The sequence below is a fragment of the Pinus tabuliformis genome, chromosome 4_2 (assembly GCF_031772625.1).
Source record: "Pinus tabuliformis cultivar Carrire ecotype Pingquan chromosome 4_2, CPIR1, whole genome shotgun sequence".
NCBI classification, from domain to species: domain Eukaryota; kingdom Viridiplantae; phylum Streptophyta; class Pinopsida; order Pinales; family Pinaceae; genus Pinus; species Pinus tabuliformis.
In genome coordinates this window covers 744987047-745008328 of record NC_142304.1, presented here as the reverse complement: position 1 = coordinate 745008328, position 21282 = coordinate 744987047, and positions in this window count along the sequence as shown.

Genomic DNA, 21282 nt, shown 5'->3' with positions numbered 1-21282 from the left:
TGCATTTTTCCATGGAGTTATCCAAAATGGGTCTTGTAGGTTAGGTCAAAATTTTTTTAATGACCAAAATGGTCCCATGTAGCAAATTTGTTTTCGATTTGTGCAGAAAATGAGCAATCCCATATAATCCCGAAAACAACATCAAATTAAAGTGTCCGTAATTTTGAATCTGACACTTCTTATGGTTTCTCATTTAGACTCTGAATGATGGAGAAATCATCCGTCCAATTTTATGAAAAGAAGCCTGACTAGTCATATGGTGTTTCCATCACTTGACATGGTATCTCCATCGCTTTACACGTGGCATCCAGTCGAATCCTATCTCAAGTGTACATTTGCACATTTGCAGATTGAAACGTATATTTGGGTTTATAATTCATAACATGGGCACATGATTTTTAAGTATGTCATGAAACAAAGTTTGTTAGAAAACCATGTTATACATAGATGGAAAGGTAGGCACATATGTAAGACCTTGGTTGGAGAAAAAGATAATAATGTTGTATTACCTTTTCAACATAGCGCATTGTTAATGTTTACAAACTATATGTTATAGTTTACAAACTAAATACGAAAACAAAATGTTGTTGTAAAACAATGGCAATTGTTACGTTAATGTCAAACCATGTAAAAGGTTACGTCCATCTCAAGTTACGATGGAATCCATTTAGCTTCCATTCAGCGGACTTAAGGTTATACCACGGAGGTGGCTACGTCAACAATCCGGCAGGGTCCATAGATGGGATTGACCACTGAGACTTAATGGATGGCAGGGTCAATAGATGGGATTGACCACTGAGACTTAATGGATGGCAGGGTCAATAGATGGGATTGACCACTGAGACTTAATGGATGGAAGTACCAGATGGTGCGGAACTACACTTGTGACCTAGTCAGCACGAAGCCAACGATCTAGCAAATACGGAGGTGGCACAATCGAGGTCCATGCTAGATGTTAAAGTTCGGATTTTCTTCATTTACTGCTGAGGAATCAATTAATGATCGATTCAGTCATCTCATGGCTAACTGTAGTAGCAACAACAACGGTCGTGGCAGTGACCGGGAATCACAGAAAGAGTCCCAGAAAGAGTCTTGGGCATGGAGGAAGGGGCCAGCCCGACCATCGTCGATGCTCAAGCCTTACCATTACCCCTCTACGTAAGACCACTTGGCGGAGTGGGCACCGGATCACTACGTGGGCTCTACGCTCAGGAATTGTGTCATTGTTGAAGTGGATGCAATGGTGACATTGTAGCAAATTTGAACCGTTGCGTTCTCAGATCCTTACACCCCCTCGATCCATGGCCCTCTTTTCACCACTGCATGAGATATCAAGGAGGAACTAGAATGTTCATGTAATCAAGTGGTTTTTCAAAAGCAGATGATATACACTTGACTGTATGTGCTTACTCATTCAACACTGATTTGTTGACTGACGCAGGAGAAGGTGATATTGTTACAGCAAATTCATCGACAAATATTCAGCAAACACTAGAACACATGCTTGCACCGTGGGGTTTTGTTGGCTGAAAAGATAAAAATAATCAAACTTTGAATTAACAGAAGGAGTTGCAGCTCACAGGTGTGTACATCACCTGGAGACTACACTCAAACAAGGAGGAGACTCTCTCTCTCTCGTTCACTCTACATTACATGAATGAATATTACATATTAAATACATGACTGGAAAATAGGTCGCTGAAAACAACCTCCTAAATTCTAGGAACAACTCCTAAACTAAGAAAGTATGTTACAACCACATAACCATTTCTCCATTATTTCTAACTCCCCCCCTTAATGGAAAAAGGGTTATTTTGCACACCTAACATCCCTCTAAATAACTCAAACTTTACTCGCCCTAGAGGCTTAGTAAAAATATCAGCTAAATTATCACAAGTATTACAATAATCCACACAAATTTCCTTAGATTGTATCTTTTCTCGTACAAAGTGAAACTGAGTATCTATGTGTTTAGTATTCTTATGGAAAATTGAATTGTATGCGAGCTTTATTGTGCTTTGGTTGTCAGTTTTGATGCTGGTTGCTTCTTTTTGTCCTTCGCCTGCATCACTGAGCAATCTCCTCAACCAGATGGCTTCGCATGTAGCCGCACACAACGCCTGGTGCTCTGCTTCACATGATGATAATGCCACAGTGCTTTTCTTTTTGCTACTCCATGAAATAACCCCGGATCCAATACTAAATGCATAACCTGTGATGGATCTACGATCACCCAGGTTGCCTGCCCAATCAGAATTTGAATAGCCTGCTAAAGTAACATCATAAATGTCAGTGTATAAAATACCATAATTACAAGTACCACTAAGGTATCTCAACACACATTTTGCTGCATTCCAATGACTGTCAAGTGGTCTGGACATAAACTGGCTCTGCACACTAACAGAGTATGCTAGATCAGGCCTAGTTGTCGTAAGATATATCAGACTTCCCACTAGCTGTCTATACAAAGTGGCATCCACCTGTTTTGTGCCATCGTCACTGCTTAACTTGAGATTCTGCTGCAATGGTGTTGCTGTTGTTTTGCACTGTTCCATTCTGAATCTTTCCAACAGGGTTCTGGCATACTTTCCTTGAGTTAGAAAAGTTTGACCAGAATCTTTCCACACTTCCAGTCCTAGGCAATAATGAAGATCACCAAGGTCTTTCATTTCAAATACCTGTGACATTTGCTGCTTGATTTCTTTGATCAAATTATTTGCATTCCCTGTTATTATCATGTCATCCACATACAAAGAAATCAAAATGATTTGCCTCTGTTTATTTATCTTGGTATACAGGTTTGGATCGTTGAGGCTCCTATGAAAGCTATGCTGAATAAAAAATGAATCAATTTTGTCATACCATGACCTGGGTGCTTGTTTCAATCCATAAAGTGCCTTATGCAGTTTACACACTAAATGCTCCTGCCCCTTTTTCACAAAACCAGGAGGCTGTACCAAATATATTTCTTCCTTTAATTCTCCATTCAGAAATGCAGATTTAACATCTAACTGGTGTAGATTCCTTTTATATTTTGTTGCTAAGGAGATTAGCATTCTAATTGTATTAAGTTTAGCTATAGGGGCAAAGGTGTCATCGAAATCAATTCCTTCTTGCTGTGAATAACCCTTTGCTACCAGTCTAGCTTTGAATTTTTCTACACTCCCATCTGCATTTATCTTAGGTTTATACAACCACTTACAACCTATAGGGGTTTTTCCTTCTGGCAACTCAACTAAGTCCCAAGTATGGTTTCTATATATTGATTCCATTTCTTCATGCATTGCAGTCCTCCATTCATCTGATTTACTTGCTTCTTCATAGTTTGAGGGTTCCACAATATTTAAAATTTTGGACATTAAAGCATAGTCTCTGAATTTTGCAGGTAGTCTAGTCTTCCTACCTGATCTTCTAGGTAAAGGACTTACCTCAACTCTATCTGTTTCAGCACTATCCGGGCCTGCATCATCACTTATTACACTATCTGCTGCTACTTCTTCCTATTTCTGCTCCTGCTCCTGATCCTGCTCTTGTTCTTCTTCACTGTTCAGTTCTATCAAGAATGGAATGTGGCTGTCATTATTAGAGTCTTCCTTTCCATCTTCTGTCTGCTCATGAGAAATGACATCTCTGCTTGCAAACACTTTATGAGTCACAGGATTATATAACTTGTATGTCTTATACTCTGTGCCATATACAAATATACACTTCAAGGCTTTGGGGTCTAGCTTTTTCCTATCTGCTTTCGGTATATGAGCAAAAGCTTTAGATCCAAATATTCTTAAATGATCGACTGCTAGTTTGAGTCCAAACAATGCTTCAAAGGGGGTTTTGAAGCCTAGACATTTGGTGGGACTCCTATTCTTTAAATAAATAGCAGTATTAATGGCTTCTACCCAAAGACCATTAGAAATACCCTTACCTTGAAGCATACTTCTCGCGCACTCCACAAGGGTCCTGTTCTTGCATTCTGCTACTCCATTCCACTGTGGAGTGTGTGGCACTGTGAATTGTTGTATTATCCCATGTTGCTTGTAGAAGTTCATGAACTCACCTAACCTATATTCCCCCCCTTGGTCCGAGCGGAGAATCTTTATCTTCTTTCCTGTTTGGTTCTCTATCATAGATTTGAATTCTTTAAAATACCGAAAAGCCTGACTCTTTTTTCTTAAAAAATACACCCAAGAGAAACTAGTGCAATCATCTGTAAACAATAGAAAGTAGTATGCACCTCCTAAAGACCTAGTCTGCATAGGTCCACAAATATCTGTATGCACTAGTTCTAGGATGTCTCTTTCTTTTCTGTTAACATGCAAAGGGAATTCATCTCTATGCATCTTCCCTAGTGCACATCCATCACATTCCAGTTTGATATTATGTAAAGCAGGAAGTCCATCGACCATACCTTTCTTTTTAAGTAAGATGAGATCTTGTAGATTGAGATGTCCAAATCTCTGATGCCAGAGATTTTCAACTGTTGATGTTGCTGCAACCATCGCTTGTCGTGGCATGCTCCTTGCATCCAATCTGTACAAATTCCCCACGCGTACTCTTATTGCAATTGTCTCCAATTGGCTATCCTGAATGACACATCCATTCTTGAAGAATTTCATCTTCATGTCCTGGTCTGTTATCATAGAGACAGAGATCAAATTATTTTTAATTCCTGGAACATATAAAACATTTTTGAGATGCTTGATGTCGCCACAAGGTAGCTTCACAGGAATATCCCCACAACCTTTGATCTCATACCCACTGTCATCACCTAAATAAATTTTTGATCCACATGCAGATTCTTCAAGAAACTCAAAACATTCTCTCTTACCGGTCATATGTGAGGATGCGCCAGAATCGACATACCATGTACTTTCCGCATCTCCTTTCGATGCTGAAAGTGCACAGTCGACTGTGAATAGCCGAAGATCATAGCTGTGGTCCTCCTCTTCTTCAGCAAAATAGCCCTGATGTTTCTTATGTTTACTTCTCCTTTCATCTACTTGCCTCTTATAACACTCTTTAATCTGGTGACCAAGATTCCCACACTAAAAACATCTCTTAACATAATTATCAGACATACCTCTGAATGATCTCTTTTGAAAAGAGTTGGCCCCTTTCTGCTGCTGCTGTTGTGGTTGCTGGTGTTGGTGTTGGTGCTGGTGCTGATGCTGCTTTCCTCTGTACTGTCGCCTCTTCGCCATCAGAGCAAGGTCATTGCTCTGAGTTTTCAGATTATGTCGTCGCTCCTCCTCCTGGAGCATCACTGTCATCTCATCAAACGAGGGGGTTTTCTCCCTCGCTGACAACCCTGAGATGAATGTCTGATATTCATCGGTCATCCTGTTCAGTGTGAGTGTAACCAGATCTGTGTCTAATACCTTTTCCCCAATGGATCCCAATTTGACGTTTAGATCCTTGACTCTGGTCATGAATCCACCAACAGATTCATTCCTGTCCATCTTTAATGCAAACAATTTTCCCTTGAGTGCCAGAACACGATTTGTGTTCTGTGTCTCGTAGAGACACTTGATTGTGCTCAAAATTTCCACGGCCGACTTGTAATCTCGGATATGGGGGATAATGTTGTCTTTGACAGACATCTTCAGTATGACTTTCGCCTTTGTTTCTCTCTTATCCCAGTCCTGTTCTTCGGTTGTATTCCCAGATCTCTGTTCATTTCCCAAGACGATCGACCATGCGTTTGCACTCTCCAGCAAGGTTTGCATTTTGAACTTCCAGTTGGAAAAGTTCGTTCCATCGAGCTTGCCAGACTCGTGGAGGTATGATTCCAAACTGTTGTTCATTTTTGCGCAAATGAACACTCTAATCGGCCACCATTGGGCAAGTCCGATCTGCTACCAATGAATAGATCAGGAACTTCACTGTGCCACCACCGGGCAAGTCCGATCTGGTGCCACCAAGCAGATCAGGGACTTCACTATGCCACCACCGGGCAAAACCAATTTTCTACCACCTAACAGATCAACAAACAAGCTCCAACACGCCACCATCGGGCAAAACGATCTGCTTCTACCAGACAGACCGAGGAGCTGCACTGCGCCACCACCGGGCAAAAATCGATCTGCTTCCACCGAATAGATCATAGAGCTCTGATTCGCCACCACCAGGCAGGTCCGATCTGCTACCACCGAGTGGATCACAGAAGCTCAACTCGCCACCACTGGGTAGATTCGATCTGCTACCTCCGAGCTGATCAAGGATCCTCAATTCGCCACCACTGGGCAAATCAAATCTGCTGCCGCTGAGCAAAAACCTTCACGTGCCTCCACCGGGCAACTCCGATGTGCAATAAGATTGCAGGTTTTCAGAGAGAGAAAGGGCTGGTGCTCTGATCAACGCTGAACCCTCGCTAATTGTGGAAAATAGAAATTTATGATGTGCAGGAAAATTGGCGCGCTTAACAGCGACGGATCCGGGACAATTTGGTCATTGATTTCTCTGGCGCACTTATCAGTCGCAAACCCGCTCTAATTGGAGCGACTATTCTTTAAAAACTAGCGCTAGTTGATGCACCTTCCCAAAAAAAAAACGCTCCAAACCTTCCTTCGGATTAGAGATGATCAGTCATCTGACGCCTTTTCACTCCAAGTGTTACTGCAGTTCCACCTGATCACACAGATACCTTTACATGTACTCCTACCACTACAAATGTGCAACTAATGATACATCCCAAAAAAAAAATTTAAGGCTACCTCTACCCTAAGCTCTGATACCAAGATAAAAATAATCAAACTTTGAATTAACAGAAGGAGTTGTAGCTCACAGGTGTGTACATCACCTAGAGACTGCACTCAAACAAGGAGGAGACTCTCTCTCTCGTTCACTCTAAATGACATGAATGAATATTAAATATTAAATACATGATGGGAAAATAGGTAGCTGAAAACAACCTCCTAAATTCTAGGAACAACTCCTAAACTAAGAAGGTACGTTACAACCACATAACCATTTCTCCATTATTTCTAACTTGAAATTGATATGTATTTTGGTTAAATTGTTTCATACATGCCACTTGTACTGAGTAATGAAATATATGTGGTAAGACCATTTGGTCTTCCAGAAGTGCTGGGGATTAAACTCCATATATCCACTTCACGGATCATCAGCTACATGTACAACAGGTTCAAAGGTTTGCACTTTTAGAACCTTTTCCAATGTCTACGAAAATTGTATTAAGTGAAAACTATTAATATAGTATTCTTATACTATATTAAGAAGCACGTAAATACATTGAGATGACTCATTGTCCAGCAATGAAATTTGTTAAAATAAACGCTCTAAAATTAGAGTTTTGAGGGATTATAGGAAGGAAGGAATGCAGCAACCATAAGAAGAGGGAGTGCAGCAGACTCATTTCGATTTTAAGAGTTGAAGTTCAGATTTAAGTGCAGAATGTAGAGAACCATTGCGTCGGATCAGGGCATCCAGAAGCTTGAAGTCACGATCTAGTCAGTTTTGGAATTTCCAGAGTCATACGAAAACCAAATGGAGTGATTCAAAAGCCTAGATAGAGGTTTCAAGGTGCTCCAAAGACACTGGAAGGGTTCTTTTGGTGAATAAAGCAGCCAAAATTCTAGATTTCAGTACAAAGACACGCTGACTCTTATGTCCAGTTGAGAGAGGTTTGATTTGTAATCTCATTTCTATTGATGTTTTCTTGATTTCAATAGAGGCCCAAGTCTCCATTCTAAGACTCTTTTGTTTTACTGCAATTGAAAAATTCATTGGTTGAATTTCCATGTGAAGTTGCAAGAGCTCTTTGCACTAGAGCATTTCCATTATGGGAAAATTGCCACAACTGTAGCAGCAAATGTAACATACCTCTTTTTCACTGAAATAGAAGTGGCCTAGCCTTCTTCCGCAGGGCCCAGAGATGTAGCCTAGGAGGGGTGAACTTCGTCATCAACATTGGTTTTCTCTATCTTGTTGATTTGCGTAAATTTTGTTTAAATTTGTTTACAAATAATTTCATTTTTTATGAAGAAATCCGTAATGAACAACTAATTAACAAATTTCTATGAAGCATCATTTTAATCATTTTTGAAAAGGAGAGAGAACGATCTAATTTCTACATTTTAGATCAATAATTCACATTATCGGCCCCATTTAAAACACCATACTAGTTCATTTAAATCTCAACAACCAACCTTCAATGGTTTTCCTAAAACAATCTAGTCTTCATACAACAATTAAGTTGAACTTCCCAAGAAATTTACCTCCCCTATTCCATTGATATCCTTGTCCCTTAACCCATTTAAAAATTTTAAAATTAAAATACAAAACCAAAAATCATCACCTGGCATTCATAATCCAAATACAACTCGAATTCCACATTCCCCTCCCCATGCATACCTCACTTTAGCTTTTATTCAATAGGGTTGTGCATTTGAGAACTATCCAACTTTGACGACAACATAAAGTTTAAACTATAGCTCTTGTGTGTGTGTCACTAATGTTTGAAATTGGATACATCTAGCACTAGAGTATGTAATTTGTTTTATGTACTTGGTATTCTCTATGGAATATGGATTTTACTATTAGATCCATACTCGTTCTTCCAACTTACCTTCTCCTCCATTTAATGGTCCATATTTTCCTCTTTCATCTCCACGTCTTCCATTTTTTGTTCTACTACACCCTTATGGCCCGACACCTAGGTTCTAGAGGCTACCCGCCAATGTGTCCCCCCTAGATAGAAAAAAATCGTGGAAGCCTCTAGATCCTTCCATAGGGAGGCCATCCAACATTACAAAAGAACCTCAAGATGTTAGAGGTAGAGCTCAAAGTTGATATATTTTCACTAAATGAAGATTAAATTGGATTTTAGATAGAAGAATTCTCGTGATGTGAGATTCGTCATGCTTGAGACACAAATTGTTTCCACACTTTAGAATTATACTAGCATACAAAGTCATTCATATCTCATGCACTCTCTAGCTAGGAGGCTAAGCATATGGACCTCTAGGTTTATTGAATATGATGGAAAGGGAGGGTAGGATTCTTGTCACCCTCTATTCATAACTGTAAAAGAAATAGGGTGACATTTTAGTGACACAAGTAATGATGGAAATACAAGCACATCCCATTTACATCCAAATGAATTACTTAACCAAACTGGCTTCTCTAATTTCTTAGTTTTGGTGGTTTATTTCTTTGCCTTTTAGGAATTATCGATTTCATTTTTTTTACATGCCTAATTCCTCTAGTAAATAAGCTCTAAGAGTTCATAGTAGTTTTTTTCCATTTTTACAATTTCACCCTTCATACACTTTGTATGTATCAATCCTTAACAATGGTAAATTATATTCAATGTAGTTTCCATTAGGGTAGCCCTGTAGTATTTACTTAATATTTTTATCAATGCTTTTCTTAGACTAGAGTGTAGACTTTCATGTTTGTAGGGAGACAAAGTAATTTAAACAACCTCTATGTCATACGCAAATTCCTAAATATCTATTGATAGAATTGAAATCTTACCAACGTTAAAATAAATTATTTTAAGAAAATAATAAATGAATTTATAGTGATGTTTTTATCCATAGTGATGTTTTTATGCTCCCATTTGAGTCAAAGGGATACCATGTTGGATGTGTTGATTTATGGAAAAGAAATAATGATTCAACCCCAAATTTGTAGGAGTTTTCAAACAACCAACTTCATCCTCAACTTTCGTGCATATGAGAGTGATTATGAAAATTATGGGACATGGTTTTCTCCCAGTATAGAAAATTGATTAAGGCATGGGATTTTTTCCAAAATTCATCATGATCTCAGATATGTAATAGATTTTGTGAGGTAGATTTGTTAAAAATGCAAAAATTTCCAATTGTTTTAACTATGCACATATTTGAAGAAAATGGGTAGTTACAACCTAAATTTGTAATGTAATATGTATAAAAGCACCTATGCTGGAAGAGAGGATGTTATTCTAATTTCATATTTCTGGTTTGGACCTTGAGCATATGCTTGTTGATGTAAAAGATTGATTGATTTTTAATACAAGAATCCTAATGTCAAGTTCTTCTTCTCATTTTTGGTGTATTTTATGATAGTTTCTTCTCTGTTATTTAATATTTTAAAAGACGGTGCAAGCTATACTAATAGAAGAATTCCAATGTCAAGTTCTTCTTCTCATTTTTGGTGTATTTTATGATAGTTTCTTCCGTGTAATTTAATATTTTAAAAGAGGATGCATTCTCGACTGGTGAGATACACTGTATCAACTTCACACCGCCCTAGTTGTATATTTTTAGTGTGGCTCATAGATCTTGTGAATAGTTTGTGTTAATTTACAAGTATTGGTGTATTGATCCCTCATCTGAGAGATCTAGAGGCTGGAATTTTGTAATTTTTAAGGAAGTGTTGTTGGTTTATCTGTGAAAAGAGACATTATATTTTTGGGTGATCTTGCTTTTCATGAGGTGAAGAGGGCTTCTATGCTGGGAGGATGATGTTGGATCAAACAACCGGGTTGCAATCCCTCTTCTACAATTAATAAATTTCTTTGAGTTTTCCTCCATATAATCGTGTGTTTGTGAATCTTATTATTTATGAATGTAATTATATGGTCAATGTGTTTCTGATTCTGCATTGTTTATGATGTTTTAGATAGAGATGCTTTGATGGTTTTCTATTACTTGGACTCTACATGTACTCTTTGAAGTGGGACAAGTAGGAGAGGAGTGGAAAATTCTATCAAGGGAAGGAGAAATCAAGCAAGGATCGAAGCGCAAGTTGTAGGTTGGTCCTATTTTCTTCCCTCTTATCTATTACACCCAAAGGAAATCTTGAATCGCTTTGATTGTTTGTTCCTAAGATAGCTACCCATCTTAGTGGGACTAGCAGTTCGAATCGATACTAGTTTTCCCAAAAACACTTAGTATTAATGTGGGATAAATACCATGAGGACAAAGGCAAGCACACTAAGTTTTAGTCCATGTGGATTAGGCCATTCATAGTTCATGGAAATCCTGTGCAACACAATTATCGTCTTCAATCACTTGACGAGAAGATTTACCCTCTACTCGTCAATGACCAAGACTGAAAATACTATTTTCAATGAAGATATGAGGTTGTGCCCTACATTGTCTACAAAGTCTTTTCTTTTGTTGTTTATTTTTTTGCTTCAGTTTTTTATTTCATCATGTGAATAAGTGTTGTGGATGAAGTATGTGTGTGGCAAAACTCTAAAGAGTCTTGTGATACTTCATGATTTGGACATCCTTCTATTAATCTTCCTTTTGTTTGTTATATATTTTGGTAGATGATGTTTTGATACAAAATACAATCTCCCCTTAAGGACAGTTTTTGTCCAACCATGAACCCATGTTTTTTCTGGAAATCTCATGCCTAAACTTGGTCTTTATGTTTTAGTGTCTTCAACCTTATCCAACAAGTAGAAGTGGAGAAGGGGAAAATATAAACGAGAAAACCTAAACCATTGGTCTCTATATGCTTATATGAAGGAACAAATTATCCTGATCTCAATAAGTCCAGATCCCTCTTCCACTCCAAAATAAATATGTGTTGATGCATAATTCTCTTTAAAATAAATAAATAAAGATGAAAGAAGAGAAAGGATTCCTGTGCAGATAGGTGAAGCAAGCAACTCTACGAGGGCGTTGTCAAGGCTCACTGACAACAGAGAAATGTTTTAGTTCATGCGTGGCTCCACCAGGGTAATATCCAAGCTTGATGGCACCAGAGAAACATTAGAGATGAAATATGATACTCTGAAAATCTAAAACTCATAAGCTATAATATCCTTCCCAACTCAAAACATTATGATATTGTTGAATCTTATGATGTGTTAAATTAAGAAGCCATAAAGGGGATCATTTCCATTCATGGGGTAAGTGGGAATACTAAAGTAAACTGAATGATGAATGAGTACTCCCTGAAGAACCAAGGCCCTGCACAAAAGATGTTAGCCATGATAGAGAAGCTTGAGTTCAACTAGTGTGTCGCCTAGTTTGGTAGTCTCTACCCCACCCTCCAAAATTTTGGCTCACACTCAATTTTAGATCCATCCTTAGTCTTGTACATTATTCTTACAAACATTAAAGCTTATCTCACGAGATTTCGTGTGGTTTTTTTGTTCCATTTTGTATGTTGGGTTAACTATCATTATTGTCATGTATGGTTGTCACGAAATGTTTAAAATGCTATTCTAGTGGTTTCAAAGGTCTATATTTGTGCATATGATTTTTTATAACTACGTAAATATCTATCACACTTATTCACAAAGTTTTAATCACTATCACACATGTGTTGTCATTATCATCCCAAAGTCTATATTCTTAAGCGTTGCACTTGTCACATCTTATCATAAAGCAGTGACACAGATGGAAATGATTTTTTCATGTGTTTGGATGATAAATTTTGTCATGTCATAAAAGTATTATAAGTGTGTGATCAAATTCAATGTTTATCACAGTTCATCACCTATCTCATTGATCCCACACTTACAAATTTTAGGAAAAGCTTCATGAGAGAGCAACCTAGCTTTAGTGGGACCCTTCTTAGTTGCCCACTATGCATTCTTAGAACTCTAGTTATGACCTTGCTACTTTGAATTGTGCAATAATCAGCTCGTCTGTCCTATGACAACTACACTACACACTTTCTATGCCCAAGTCCCAACCTTGACCTTCAGAATTGTGCAGTCATGTCCTATAACCCAGCTTAAACTTCACACTTGACATCCTCAAGCATCAATATCATCCGTTGAATAGTTGAAATGTGTAGCTGCACAGAATCCCAATCTCCCTTGACTCCCAAACCTACGCAGTTGGTTATTCGAGTATCCATTCCCTCAGCCTGTCCCCACTGGCTCTGGAAACTACGTAATATTGTCCTTCATGCCTCCCTGAGCTGTGCACTATGGAGTCTCAGAGCTCAACATTTTACCCAAGCTACTAGAACTCCACACTCAGGAGCCACTGGTTCAATCTTCCAAGGTTTTTATTTGTTTTGGGGTCAGTTAGTCGATTAGAATGTATCGTCTTAGAGTAGGGGGTTTCCTATTGATGTCAGCTCGTCATGAGTGAATTGCATGAATAGTTACCCTATCATGTCATGATAAGATGATGGAGAAGGATAGGAAGGAGGGAAGCATGCATGAAGACTCCTAAAGACTCTTTTAGCTAAACTGACAAGTTGATGAATCAAGAGAAAGTGAAGGGACACTAGTTTGTCACCATTATCCAAGGTCTGAGATCATTGATGATTCTTCATCCCGAATCCATGGAGAGATGAAGAGAAATCATCTTCAAAAAGACATCCATCACTTAGTAGAAATATTGATGTGACATTGCCACATCATCAAGGAGTCCATGTCAGTAGTGTCATGTCATGAGTGGTCATATGCCACATCACTATTATGGATCATGTATATTGTATTCAAATGTATTGTAAAGTGGAATTACAATAGATAAATATGGAATGTAAAGAGTCATGTAAGTTGAAAAGTCATAGGAAGTCAAACAATCATGAGGAAAGTCAAATATTTACCCTTGGTTATATATACTCCCTCATTATATCAGCAAAGGACTTTTCGCCTTGGCTCCACCTGCAAGGCATTAGAGAGACACTAGTTCTTTGAGGAGCAAGGAGTGGCTCCAATGCTCCACTAATTGAGCTAGTGATTTACATTGTAAACATGTGTCTTGGGTATTTACTTAATAACAGATGCATTCAAGGACAACACGTTCTTCATGCATGGACTATGAAAGTTTGTAAGACTATTATGCAGATGCTTGTATTTCATATTTGCTTCCACATGTGCTAAGATATTTGAACTATTTCAATTATTTTTGTACTTATGTTATTGAGAATGTGCTCCAATGGTTTTTATTATTGCCCCATCCTTCTGGACTATTCCATAGGATGTTAGACCTATCTTTATTCATTTCTTGGTTGTAATGATCATCGCATCTATTGTGGACTATTCTACTTGATGTTAGATGTACCCCTCTCACTCATGTGTGTCTATTATTGGTTGGTACTATTACCTATCAATTAGAAGCTCACTTTTCTCCCATCATTGCAAAATAAGAACCTTGAAATAGTTGCAAATGCACACTCAAAAGACACTCGTTCTTTATTTTCAAAGATACCATTTCATCCCTCTCTCTTGTTGATAGTTAGATATAAGGAAAAACTTCAAGAATTTGATAATCAAGGCTTTATACTGAATGGGAATCCTACACCAAATTGTGTGAGGTCTAATTGGAACTTCACTTCAAGGATATCCCTTGAATGTTGGTGGGTCCATCACCGTCAACATATTCCTATGTGGGAGTTGAATTTTTGTGCAGTTACATTTCCACAGAAATTTCTAAAATATATGCTTGATAACACTGATGAAATTTCACCTCATTTACTTGAGGTTCCCTCAATATAATCCGTAGAAATTTCAACATTATATCTGAATTTCAGATATAAATTGTAATAGAAATATACTTCTTCTATCAAATAAAATGATTAAATTGGAAAGCTCAAGAAATAACCACCAAATATACTTAGCTAAAGGAGACAAGATTCACAACCCATATGGTGCTGCCTCCTTGATCAACTCGCTGTAAGGATTACTTTAGTTAAAGTATATTTATTTCAATAATAAATTTGGTTTGTAGTTTCTTCATAGCATGTTAAATCACATAACATATTAGTCAAGTTTTCATGATAAATAAACATATACAAGCAACCGAGAAACTACTCACAAACATTTAAAACAAAAGTGCATTTTCCATATCTATAAGGGAGAACTTTCGACAATAATGAAATAGTGCATATTGTAGTATATCCAAAGAAAATATAATAACTCAGCTCATTCCAAGATGGCACATGCCCTTCCAAATCATGTAATAGAAGAGATTGCAATTTCTACCAAACCCTAGATAAGGCATCCACTATCAACAACAAACCTTAACCAACAATACCATAGCCTAGAAAGTTTCTTACCAAGCTGTTCTAGACATAGAAAAGGCTACACGACAAACTAGCATCACAACATAAGGGCCACCCTTCAATCTCTAGACAAGTGTTCAAGGATATTAAGAAGATATACTAGTATAAAATTATGCAAGTCTTACTTATGTTTTCAAGGTGCAAACTCAAGGTCTTATTCACACAAATAATAAACCCTTTCACTCCAATTCTTGACATAATCCTTTCAGGTATTGCATCACATAATCATAGACACTACAAGATACATACAACAAGATGTGATTGATCTAGAGACTAAATTTATAATACAAGGATACCCACCTCACTTTATACAAGATATGTAATAGAGACGAATAATAGTAAATGGAATGTGTCCGTGAGTAAGCTCATCTAAGCCACTAGAGTAGATCCACGTGAGGGATACTCGTCTCCAATTTTTCCACATGTATGGTGTTCCAAGGTGGTTTTCCTCGAACACCCATGTGGTATAATCTACAAGCTAAGGCTCCACATATCAATCTATCCTCGTCACAAGTATGCCACTCCACATGAGAAGCTCTTAGGCTCCATTTATTCTCCACATATGTGCATTGGGTTCAAAATAACCTCCAAGTGGTGCAACCTTGAACCAAGACAACCTCAAGCCAAGTGCTCATCCTCCTAAATTGTGGCGTGTTGTTATCGGGAAAACTAGTGTCTATGCAGAGCTGCTAGTCCCACTAAGGCTGGTAGCTACCTTAGAAACAAACAAACTAAAAACTACTTTTGTTTTCCTTTATGAGAAATAGATAACAGGGGAATAAGGAGACCAACCTCTATCTTGCGCTTGGTTCCTTGCTCGATTCCTCTCCCTTCTGATAGGTCTTCACCACTTGGTTCCTCGTCTACCCAGCTTCAAAGAGCACCTGTAGAATCAAAGCAGCATAACACTATCCAAGAACATAGATCTATTATCATAAATAATATAGGACCATACATATATTGACCACACAAATGCATATAACATCAATCATACAATAATGTGGAGGAAAACTTGAATAGCTTTCTTGATAAAATAGAAAGAGCAAAGAGGATTACAACCAATTGTTCTGACCCAGCATCATCCTCTCAGCAAGAAATCCCTTCTTCACCTCATGAAAATCTTAGATCACCAAACAGTATGATATTGCACCAAGAAACCAACAACACTTCCTTACAAGATACAAAATTCCAGCCTCTGGATCTCTGGGATGACGGATCCATATATAGATTTTTGCAAGGGAGGTGAGTCAACTTTTAAGAATTGATTAGTGTCGTCTCTCTGATAGTTCTTGATTCCACTTGGAGATTGATGATCTCTTACTCATCCCTGGGCGAATGCAGAGGGGCAAGTGTCATAGGAGAAGTTTCTGGAAGATTCCATGCTCCTCCACCTTGCGGATTGACGCTGGCATTTGTCCACTCTCGCCCATCGCACCCCATATAAGGGCTTTCAACATGCATCGCACCTACTGTGTGTAGGCAGGTGGGATGCAACGCACTTTGACCATGGAGTAGTTGAAATGGTCCAGTTTTGATGAGTTCTAAGTGTTTTTTCATGGAGAACTTCTAGGAGATGCTGTAATCAGTTGACCTTGTTCTTTTAGGGGTTGGAACAACACCTTTAGGGACATATGAGCCCTTGGTTTATGGAAGTTTATGATTGGGGTTACAATGCCCAAAAATGTCTATAATAGTTTCCCCGTAAAGCATGAGGTCGTTAATCTTTTGATGTTGGGTGAAATGCTTTATCATGAGGATCTGAAGTTTTTTCAAGCTGGAAGGCGACCTGTAATAAGATACAATACAATACATTATCTTCATAATATTTTCATGATCTAGTTGAGGCGGGCATTCCCATGCTCATCTTTATAAAATCATTTTCATGTACATGTTACAGACAATCGTCTGAGTGTAGACTAATGATTTTGGTAGAGCCATAATCCCTTAGATTGGATGATTATCTGTGCAGCAATGATGTACATTTGATGTTTTTATTTTCCTGAATATATATCGCAGCCCGGATGGATGAAACTAGATCCGGGGTCTTCAATCTTGTTCGATCTTCACTCAAAGTACAAGTAGGTCCATGTGAGAGATGTTCTGGAGTTGAACATGGAAAGACATCACCTAATTACCAGGCAATGATGTAAGCTGTTAACAGGCGCGAGAGGAATCACCGATAATGATGATGACCCTCAAGGTACTACAGTACAATTCACGTGGTTTGAATAAGGGACTTGGCATCGAACACCACGCAAAATCTTTCGGTCAAAGGCAATTGATGTAAACCTGTCGCCGGAAGTGACAAACTTGCCATTGAGACATGCAAGCTTCAAAGTACTGAAAGTGTTGTTCCTAGATCGAACTCTTGGATAATGAGTGGATGTCAACAAGAAGTGATCCGTCATAGGAGGGCCTTAGTGAATCCCACATCAATGACATGGAACGAAGCAAATGATTTTAATGGAGGTGAAAACGATTTGGTGATATAAGGTTTAGGGTGGCGGTCATGAAAGAATGGAGCGTAAATGTATTGCAGTGGGTGAGACACAGGTGAATTCTCTGAGCGACTTCTCTTGAACAGATCGGCGACACTGACATGATAGATTGGTAGCATTAACCCCAAATGTGGATGGTGTGATGGAACCATGGTGATGTTACCAGTGAATGGAACAACCCAACCCGACTCAGATGCGGAGTGAAAGTGTCATGTTCAAGAGCATCTTGCTACCAACAAAGTTTCTTCAAGTTTTCTTCCCAATTTTTCCCCAGTCATTGCTGACTAGTACCTCTTTATTTTTGTCAAGCTTGAGGAGGATAACACATGCTTGTTCTATAATTTCCCTTCCGGAAAACCCATCGCTATGTTTTAACGAGCCTAGCGATAGTGAAACTTGTTCTTGTCTGTTATGGACAAGTTTGTCGCTAGTTGGTTTTAACGAGTTTAACAACAAAGATAACTTGGTCCTTTTCAATTTTAGAGAGTCTAAAAAGGGACGTAAAGGAAACTCAAAAAAATCCTTTCTCGTCACATAATCCCTTGAGTCTGAAAAAGTATAAAACAATACAAAAGGGATGAATTTTCGGTACTTTTAATAAGTTGAAGAAAAAAAGTGCTCGATATTTTTGTGTAATAATCCCTCAGGTCCAAAAAGATTAAAATCTAAAGGAGGGATAGCACTTCAGGTCATTTTAACGAGCTGGAGAGGCCAATGGCTCGACAATCTTTTCATATTTTACGAGTCAGTTGAATAGAGATTAAAAGAGACTCGTTTTTTGAGGAACAAGTGATAGATTCGGGTAGCATTTGATTCCAGGTAAGGTTTGGAATTTTCCAATCACGGCAGTGTAACAAGGATGGCTAACAGGATCACTCTTTGTAGTTGTTCCTCAAAAGGGGTAAACAATCAAGTGGAGGTGAATGATCGGCCAATACAGAGTGGAGGTGATGATGAGAACACGACCAAGGCTTCAAATGTTGATGATAATACATTCATGATTGTTAATTACCGGAAATTGGTTCATTTTTTAATGAGCTTAAACTCTGGAGGAACATTTGCTCATTGCTTATGTTTATTTTTTAAAAAGCTTTAATTCCGCGTTAAAACTGCTCGATCCAGTCGTATAATAAGGATGTCTCATCTAAGATGCCATTTTTATGGAGCTTGCACCTTACAAAGCTTTGCTCTGGATCCTTTCTTTATTCAAGTTAGGAAATGACCAACCCTACAAGTTTAAAGGGTTAGAGGACCTATAAATTTAAAAAAATAAATGGTCGTTCTTTGCTTGCACGCCAAAAGGTTTGCATGCACCTAGGTATAGCGAAAAATTTCCAGGTTACCAAAGATTGTTCTATCTGTACCACAGACAAAACACTTCCTCGGCGATGTCTACCGAAATAGACAAAGGTGAGTGGCGCAGATGCCTCCACTCACATAACTTTGACGAGGGAATCTTATTCCAACCCAATCCCATTTTCCTAAAGGGATGGGTGCGTTAGACTAGTGATATATCCTCTACGGAAACCTACCCTATACCAAAGGTTTTCCTGCCGAAGCAGAGCAGGGTGCATGCCCCCTGGGTTTCAGTCATGTCCTCTGAATCACTCGCGCTCATCAGGAGAACGGACTGGGGATTGATGAGACATTCCTTGCGTGAAAAGACCATTCAGGGTTAGTATATGACTATTTGCTATGTGTGAACCGGGAAATGAAAGCTGGTCTACGAGCTTGACCACTCTTCTTTCGTGCGGAAAACACATTACTCTAAAGAGTGAGGAGACAGTGGCTCCCATGCAATAAATATAGTCTCATCCAAGGAGTAGATTATAATCCAGGGGTCCTTGGACTACCATTACGTTCATGTGAACGATTTTCCCTCTCAATGTTATCGGAACATTGGGAAGGATCCCTAATGGTCGACTGGTTCCTTTGTCAAAGCCTGTTAGATTTCTCATTTCAGGCAAAAGCGATTGCGAACCAAGCGCTTTCTAAGCAGTTGAGGAAAGGATACTCACAGAAGCCCCTTCATCTATGATGGTACCGACCATGACCATTCTATATATTTGAGCAATGATTAAAAATGGTACACTAGCCGATAAACGGGGTCTGCCTAGTAGATTCCAGTCAAAGGAAACAACTAGGTTGCTTGGAGGTGGGACCGAATAAACGGCTGGATATGACTCTGATGAACTTCCTTCTTGCGGTAAAGAAATGGGTAGACTGCCCCCATGTTCATCGGAGTCTGTGCCTACGAAGAGAATTTGAACAACGTCGTTCTTGTTCTCTTCGGTGACTGTATCATCTGAAGATTGATCCTCTGAAGGCATGACCGGGTCAACTGCCACCTCAACCTTTTGACTTTCATCTGGTGTGGAATCAGATGGTTTATCTTCAATGGTAGATGCCTCGGCCGACCACAAGGGTGTGTCAGCCAGATTTTCAACTACTGATGGACTCGGCAAGAGTTTCCTATATCCAGGAGGAAGTTGTAATGGTGAAACCAGACGGTCGTCCAAAACTCTTTTAGATTCGTCTAAGAAGGGACAACGGTGGACGGTGTGATCGCCTTCACATAATTTACAAGGAAATTTATATTTTCCTTTTTGTCTAGGGGCTTCACTTTCACTAGTTCACGGTGTATGCTCAACATGATCGCCAAAGGCTGATGACACCGGATTGTGCCAATGAGGAGACCAGTCCCTTAATATCTGAGGGATGCAAGGAAAATCTCGATGATAGTGGTCTCCTTTGCAAATGACACATGGAGATTTAGGCATGGTTGGTGTAGTGTGTGGATTTCCGCTAGACGATGCTTGGTTGCCCCTTTTCGCTTTTGGCTCCTTCTTCTTCTTCTCTTTCTTCTTCTTCTCCTTCTTCTTCTCAGTTACTTGATTTTGGCCTTCACCAGCTTCATCAAGAAAAGAGGAAGGAGGAGAGGAAGAATTGGACGAAGTATAGGGTTGGGAGGTAACTCTGGTATCATTTAGTTACTGACTTGATTGTTCAGGAATCACGGTGTTCTGAATGACAGAAGTTGAGAAGAGCCATATGGGTAAGCCGATTTTCAATCCTGGAAGAGACAATGTGGCCATATGGGGTGACCAACATCTCCCCAAGAGGAGAAGGGACTAGGATTTCCTCCAAGGGGAACTCCTTGGTCGGTCGACTCCATTTTTATCAACCTAAGACCAATGTAGGAAAGGTGATGTTTATTCCAATTAAAATAAATTTTAGACGCTTCGACACAACTTGTTTTTTCAATTTTTAAGAGTCGAGAAAAAACAAAAGATGACTCTAGTCGCCTTCGATTTTTAATGAGCTTGAAGTGACAAGTGCTCAGATGGACCTTTCCTTTTAAGGAGTCTGAAAAGGAATGAAAGAGACTACTCTAGAAATCTAGACAGAGGGATTACCAAACCAATCGCAAAACTGCAGAATACTTTTTACGGTATGTTAGTCAATCTTCCCGAATGTTGTGTTCAGTGCATTGCGATCGATAGGGCGGCAGACACAGCTTCCTATGGATAAAGGATATAGCCTATTGTGGTCTCCCAAAATATACTCGACGGTACATTGGAGCACAAGTCCATACTGGGACTTCTCGTCTAAAAGTGGAGGAATCACCCAACCAACAGTGAAAACAACAATTACCAGGCTTTACGATGTCGGAATACATCTCTAGCCTAGACTTCTAGATTTTGTGCGTTAGGTTCCAAAGTGTTTTTAGATTCATTAAATTTAATTTATAGTTGATATTGCTTAAGAAATTTTCCTTTCAGGTTCACCGCGTGAT